At 52.9% G+C, this 7,386-nt stretch overlaps 1 pseudogene; it reads left to right on the top strand.

Annotated features, from left to right (window-relative positions):
- The first annotated feature begins 5,654 nt into the window (after positions 1-5,654).
- Positions 5,655-6,700, top strand: LOC109781031 (uncharacterized; annotated as a pseudogene).
- The last annotated feature ends 686 nt before the right edge of the window (positions 6,701-7,386 follow it).

Below are 7,386 nucleotides of genomic sequence, written 5' to 3'. Positions count from 1 at the left end.
GGTTTGATAATAAACAGGGCAATAGGTACTACCTCATCTACTTCCCAGAACCCACAATTTAATTAGATCCTAATCATGCAATGTTTGAGGGTTGATCTAATGCAATAAAACTGGGTACTAAAAGAGGTATGATCAAAGTGTTACTTGCCTTGATGATGATCCGGCAAACCCAGCGATTCGAAGTAGCAAGCGGCGCACTCCGGGTACTCTATCGCAAACAAACAAGCATACAATAAGTACTCATCTAATGCACAGGTAAAACTCAAATAAGAGATTTAACCAGAAAGTTCAACTTAAGAACTCCGGTTTGCAAAAAGAATCAAATCAAACGAAGTAACAAAAATCAAACGGCGAAAGAAACAAGCTTCGTTTAATAATCTGGACCTAAGTCAAATTTTACCGAAGCAAAAACTTGTTTGAGTTGGTTAAACGGAAAGAGGGCTTCGAGACGAAACTCTAGGCGCTTGAATCGCCTGATTCCGATAAACGAGCGAAAAGAAAAACGAAAACGAAAATCGGATCTGAAATCGCGATCAGAAATAATCGTGGAAAAATCCGAGAAAAAGAAAAACTGACGAACTATTTAACGAACGGACGTTCGTTAACAGTAGCTAAACGAAGAACGCATTCGTTAAAACGAACGAACAAGCGAATGCTCGCTAAATAAGAAAACCGAAACAAAACGAATCCGATCTAAAAAACCTAGGGTTTACAAAAAAACCGGATCGGTTTCTTTAGAAAAACCGGGGCGGCGGGGCGGCTACCTCGGCTCGGCTCCGGCGGGGCGGTGGGACGGCGTGGGGTGGCAGGGCTGGGGTGGCGACGGCGGGAGGCGGCGGCGGCGACTTGGGGCTCCAGGGGGCCCCGGGGTGGCTTTTAAAGGGGGGGAGACGGCGGCTTGGGGGAGGGGCCAAGGCGGCGGCGGAGAGGAGTCCGGCTCGGACTCCTAGTCCGGGTCGGCGGCAGCTCACGGCACGGAGGCGGCGGCGCAGAGGCGGGCCGGCCTGGCTCAGCTAGGCCTTCGGCCCAGTCGGGTGCGGGCGCGTTTTTTTTAAAACAATTCCGCCGAAACTAAAAAAATAAAATAAAATTCTAAAAATACCAAAATAAATTTTCACCGTCTAAATAAAATATTTAGAACGAAATGAACATTTTCTTGGCCCTAAATGCAATTTTTAAAACGTGCAATTTTTCTAAATTCAAATAAAATAGCCAAAACACCAAATAAAATAAAATATGATTTTTTTATTAAATCCTCAATATTTCTTATTTTTGGGAAAGTCATTTTATTCCCTCTCTCTTATTTTTATAAATGAAATAATTGAAGATAAAATAAATAAAATCAAATGATCCTATTTTCAAAATTCGAGAAAACTCAAATATGAAAATAACGAAATCCCCAACTCTCTCCGTGGGTCCTTGAGTTGCGTAGAATTTCTAGGATCAACCAAAATGCAAATAAAATATGATATGCAATGATGCTCTAATGTATAACATTTCAAATTGAAAATTTCCAAATTGAAAATTTGGGATGTTACACACACACACATATATATATAGGGTGGGTCTATTATGATAACACCCCTTAAGACCTTATTCTAATAACACCTAAGCATTATTCTGATAACACCCCGATCCGAAACAGAACCAACCACTCCCAACCCCACCTCCCGCACGACACCAATCTCCCTCCTGCGCCGATCCAAACCCCCGCCTCTCGTTCACCTCTCTCTCCACCGGAACGCACCTTCTGCCGCCCCACCCTCCCCACCTTCTCCGGCGCGCCATGGCCCACCCGAGCCGCCGCCCCAACCCTCCCCACCTTCTCCGGTGCCGTCTGTCCCACCCCAGGCCGTCGCCCCACAGTCCCCACCTTCTCCGGCGCGCCATGGCCCACCCTAGCAGCCGCCCCCAACCCTCCCCACCTTCTCCGGCGCCGTCCGTCCCGCCCCGGGCCGCCGCCCCACCCTCCCCACCTTCTCCGGCGCGCGACTCCTCCTGCCAAGCTGTGACGCGCCCGTCCCCGTCGGCATCGCAACCGCACCGGAATCCTCATTCTCCCAGGACACGCCGCCTCCTCGCCTCCCCCAGACCGCGCGGCGCCGCATCCCCGTCTTCGGCCGCCACGGCCTGAGCAGCTCCGCGCGGCGGCAAGGCCTTGCCGGTCGATCTACAGGGAGGGGTCGACGGCCACCCAACCACACACCGTGACAGCTTCCTTTGAAGACGGCGACAACGGGCTCTGGATTCACGGAGTCCAGCTCCTCCCTCTCACCCTTGTGCAGTGCGCACAATCTATTTTGCAGTACACGAGAGCACCGGGCATCAACAACCGCATGCCGGATGTGCGAGCCCCTACTGAAACCGCCGCCATCGACCTACTGGTGCTAGATCCAGCGGCCCCATCCACCTCTCCCTCCCACTCCGCCGTGGAGCACAAAGGGCGAGTTGCTCTCTCTGCAGCTCACTCGTGTTCGGGGTGCAGCTCACCGACGTTCGGGGTGCAACTCGCTGGCTAGTACAGTGCAGTTCGAGCGACCCCGTGAGTGCCATACATCCAGCGAGTGCATGCGGTTCGGCAGGGCAAGCACCTCGTTGTGTCATTTGCGTGCAGTTCAGTGCATTTCGTGTGTGATGGGGAACAGAAGAAAGGAAAGGGATCCAATTTTGTTACACTGCATTGTGGGTTTTACTCCGTTTGTAAAATATTTTCTTTGTAAAAAGCAGTGCGCTCGGTGAACTGAAGAAGTATATTTTTCATAATTATTGTAATTCATTGTTAAAAAGTTTGTGGTTCCCTTATTGCAGTGCACACGAAAGTAAAATTGCATCTAAATTGAATTGGGGGTTGCAGTGCACTTCGTTTTCGCGTACACACGATGATTTTCACTCCGTTTGATGCAATGCGGTTTCGGTCTGAAGCAGTGCACTGATCCATCTGATGCAGTGCACTTCGTTGTCGCATACACACGACGATTTTCAGTCTGTTTTGATGCAGTGCGGTTTCGGTCTGAAGCAGTGCACTCATCTGTCTCAAGCAGTGCACTTCGTTCGTCGCGTACGCATGACAATTTTTAGTCTGTCAGATGCAGCGCGGTTTTCAGTCTAAAGCAGTGCACTCATTTGTCTGATGCAGTGCACACGATGATTTGGGTGTCGCAAAAAAACAGAGTGTCCGCATTTTTGTAAAATCAAAACTGCTCTTAAACCATAAGGAATTAGCGGAAGTGTTATACATGAAAAAGTTGCGCCGCATCGATATTTTTCCGGCGGCGTATAATTTGAATCATTTCGACCAGCGGTTTGTGAAAATTTCGCGAAAAACGGCTGCTGCTACTCCTCGTTCGCCGCACGATTTTCAAAATTAACTTTAAACCATAAGGAATCTCAAAAACATTTCAACATATGAAAGTTGCGCCTCACCCATAGCTTTTCAATGGTATATTACACGCCTTGTTTCGACAAACGGTTAGAAAACCGGAGCGAAAACAGTACCGAAAATTTGAAAAACAGAATTCCGCGATGTAGTAAATTTGAAACTGCTCTTAAACTGTAACGAATTAGAGAAAATAATAGTTATGAAAAAGATGTGCCTCGACGATATCTATCCAACGGTGTATCGTTTGCTTAATTCCGACGAGCGGTTTAGAAAAAAAAAGCAAAAAAACGCTCGCTGCCACTCGTCATGGGCCGCACCATTTTCAAAACTGCTCTTAAACCGCGAGGAATCTCGAAAAGTGTTCAACATGGCGAAGTTGCGCCTAATCCATAGCTTTCCAACGGTATATCATACGCCTCGTTCCAATAAATGGTTAAAAACTAGAGCAAAACAGTACCGAAAAAACACTGCGTACAATTTTTTACGAGACAAAGTTCACTAGTCTCTGTAATGCAGTGCTCTAGCTAAAGAAAATGCAGTACCCTCGCGTTGAGCATGCAGTGCGGAAGTGTTATCAGAAAACTAGGGTGACGAATAGTCAATCCCTATATATATATATATATATATATATATATATATATATATATATATATATATATATATATATATATATATATATATATATATATCAAAGTTCATTAGGTTCATATGCACTAGCTCTTCCATGCGCACAGTAAGCCTGGCAACAAGAAGTTTGGAGCATATCTTGTGGATATCGTGCACTAAGCTAATCGGGCGGAAATCTCCGATGAGGCATGCATTCGGCTTTTTTGAGATCAACGTGATCAGTGCCTGATTAAGCCTGACAAAAACCTCGCCCATTGTCCAAGAACAGTTTGTGGATTGCAGCCACAACATCAGCTTTGATCACAGGCCAAGCCTTTTAACAGTCTTGCAATGTTGTACAACCGAAATCAAGATGAAACTTAAGAATCCAAGTGATTATAAACTACAACCTCCGTAACTAAATATAAGACGTTTTTGCAGTTGGAAGTTGTTTTTGAAGTACTAGGTTGTTTCTAAAGTTCCTGAGTATCTATTGATTTATTTCAGGAGTTCAAAGCACATGGGCACTTTGCTAGTAAGAGCATCTCCAACCGTTGAGCCCCCCAGGAGGCATTTTTTCGCCTCCTGGGGGGCTGCCGGCGAGAACTTTGGCCTGGGGGCGGGAATTTGTCCACTCGTTGCGCCCCCAGGAGTAGTGTTGGTGAGAAGCGGGGCCCGACGAGGACGAGCGGGTGCTGGTGATCAGCGGACGAGGGAGGAGAAGGACCAGGCTCCTCGCCGGCGTGCAGCTCCCCTGCCTGGCCGCCGCCTGCGCCCCGCCCTGGCCGACCGCCCCAGGCCGCGCGTGCCCCTGGCCGCCCGCCCTGGCCGCCGCGCCCTTGGCCGCCCGCCCCCTGGAACCCCACGACGGTGTAGCCACGTCTTCTCCGCAGCCGCCCAGGCCGCCCCGTCCACATCCGCGCGCCCAGGCCACGCCCTCCCGCGGTCGCGCTCGCCGCCCAGGCCGTCCCGTCCGCTCCCTGGCCTCCAGCTCGGCCTCGATGGCGGAGGTTGAAGCAGCGCAGAGGCGCGCATGCAGCAAGCAGCGAGCCGAGAGGAGGACGAGAAGGAAGCCAAGGCGCGCGACGAGGACGAGGAGGAGGCCCCACCCGCTGGAGCAGCCGCCGCGGCGGCGGCAAGCAGACGGCGGCGGCGCGGTTGTTGGAAGAAAAGCCGCGAGGAGAGAGAAAGGGAGCTCATGCGTGTCAGGTGAAAAATGAGAGGAGAGAGGCTGCATGTGGGCCTTTGCATGCATAAACAAGTCGCCGGCGCTCCCAGATGCCTCCCAGGGGGCTGGGTTTCGATCGGGACTGCCGGCGCTAAAATTGCACGAAACCGGCAGAAAAAGTGATGCTGGAGGCGTGAGTGGAGTTTTTTTCACCGCCGACGATAAAAAGGTTAAAGAAAAGGGCCTCTTGGGGGACTAGTGGAGATGCTCTAATAAATCTGAAACAGGAGTTTAAACACAGCTTCCCGTCCTCTTCTCTGCTTCAACCGGAGAACGCTCGACGTGACCCTTCCTTTTGACTAAAGCTGTCAGAGCCGCCTGGACCGAGTCTCCAACAACTCTTCGTCCCAGGTCGCTCACGGGCAGGGCACAAACCCCTCCCCCGTACTGCCACTCTGCCAGCCTACCACACACAGCGTCACCGGCTCCTCCGAAAGCAAAATGCCCCTCCTGCTCCGACGCCTCGCCGGCGCCGTCGCCGTCACGGCCCCCCTCCGCCGGTCCCTCTGCACGGCGGCCCCGCGCCCTCCCTGGGCCATGGTGAACAGCCAGGCGGCGCTGGACGCGTCAGAGGCGCCGTCGCGGGGCGCGCGCGCGCTCGTCGACCTCGACACCACCCCCTGCGTCTCCCGCCTCTCCGTCCCCGCTCGCCTCGTCGACCCCCACGGCGACATGGGTCCCCTCGTGGGCATCGTCCGCAGCGCCAGCTGCGACGGTCTCCTCCTCCTCGACTTCGTCGACGCCCGCCCCCGCCCCCGCCCCATACGGGCACACGAACTCGCCGCGGACCGCAGCGGCGTGGAACCGACCGCCAAGCTCTTCCTCTGCAACCCTCTCAGCGGCCAGCTGGTCCGCCTCCCGGCCCCGGGCATGGACGTCCCCAAGATGAGCACCTCTTTCGGCCTGCTCACCCAATCCCAAGGCTCCCACGGCCCGCCTGAGAGGTACATGGTCGCTCAGCTCAGCAAAAGCAGTCGCGGGGGAGGGGAGTGCCGCAGGGTCGTTCGCCGGTTTCTCTCCGAGACAGGGGAGTGGGACAAGCGGCCGCTGGTCGGGGTGGTCGAGATGGAGGCTGCGCGGAGCATGCTGATCAACCATGAGGTGCTGGCGTTGGGCGACCGGCTGTGGTGGGTGGACGTGGCCTGGGGTGCCTGCTCCGTCGACCCCTTCAGCGACCGGCCGGAGCGCCGCTTCGCCGAGCTGCCGCGCTGCAGCCTGCTGCCTGCTTCCGATTCCCCGATGCTTCCGATGCTGAGCAGGTACCAGCACATGGGGGTCAGCGAGGGGAAGTGCGCTACGTCCAAGTGTCCAATCGAGACGACAGGTCGACCATGATTCTTTCATTTTCGCTGGATGACGAGACCTACAGCTGGGCGCTGGATCATTCAGCTGAAATTACAGATCGGCACGACCGCTGCGGGTCATGTCCTATCATGCCCCTGACCCGTTCGAAGAAAGACCTCAACCAAGAGACGGAGAGGTTGTGATATTTGCTGATCACATGAGCCGGGGCTTTGCTCCTCCCAGCTCAAAATTCTTCAGAGACGTTCTAAACTTTTTTGATCTGTGACCTCAAGACATTGGACCCAATTCCGTGTCGAACATTTGCAACTTTCAAGTGTTTTGTGAGGTATACCTTGGAGAGGAACCCAGCCTGCTACTCTTTAGGGAGTTATTTTACTTGAACCACCAGAATGAATGCGCCAACGGGCCTAGCTTGGAACTTGGCGGAATCTCCATTCAACGACGGAGAGATTGCCTCTTTCCTTATGCTGAGCCGCCAAGCCACCCAAAGGACTGGAACCAGACATGGTTCTACTGCCAGGATACCTCTCCAGCTGATGAGAACCCTCTGCCCAGCTTTCGTGCCCTGCGTCTGGAGCCAAATCACCCCCTGCCAGACAAACTATCTCAAGCTGAGCGTCAACCACTGATCCCCACCATCAACAAGATTAAGGCTCTCCTGGGAAATGGCCTCAACGGCGTTGATCTGGTCCGGGTCTGGATTTCTTGGCGGGTGATTCCCTTGAGCCGCCGCCCCGGCTTAATGTGTGATTACACGGGCCGGAAGGATGATCCTCTGCGGCACAGCCCCAATGACCTACCTGAGGACGTCGTTGACGACATGACCAAGTCCCTCTTGAACGAAAGCTTAGCAGACTGCGGGAGGACC

This window comes from Aegilops tauschii, chromosome 1 (assembly GCF_002575655.3).
Source record: "Aegilops tauschii subsp. strangulata cultivar AL8/78 chromosome 1, Aet v6.0, whole genome shotgun sequence".
NCBI lineage: Eukaryota > Viridiplantae > Streptophyta > Magnoliopsida > Poales > Poaceae > Aegilops > Aegilops tauschii.
Note: the sequence above shows the minus strand (reverse complement) of the source record. Positions and strands in the feature narration are given on the sequence as shown.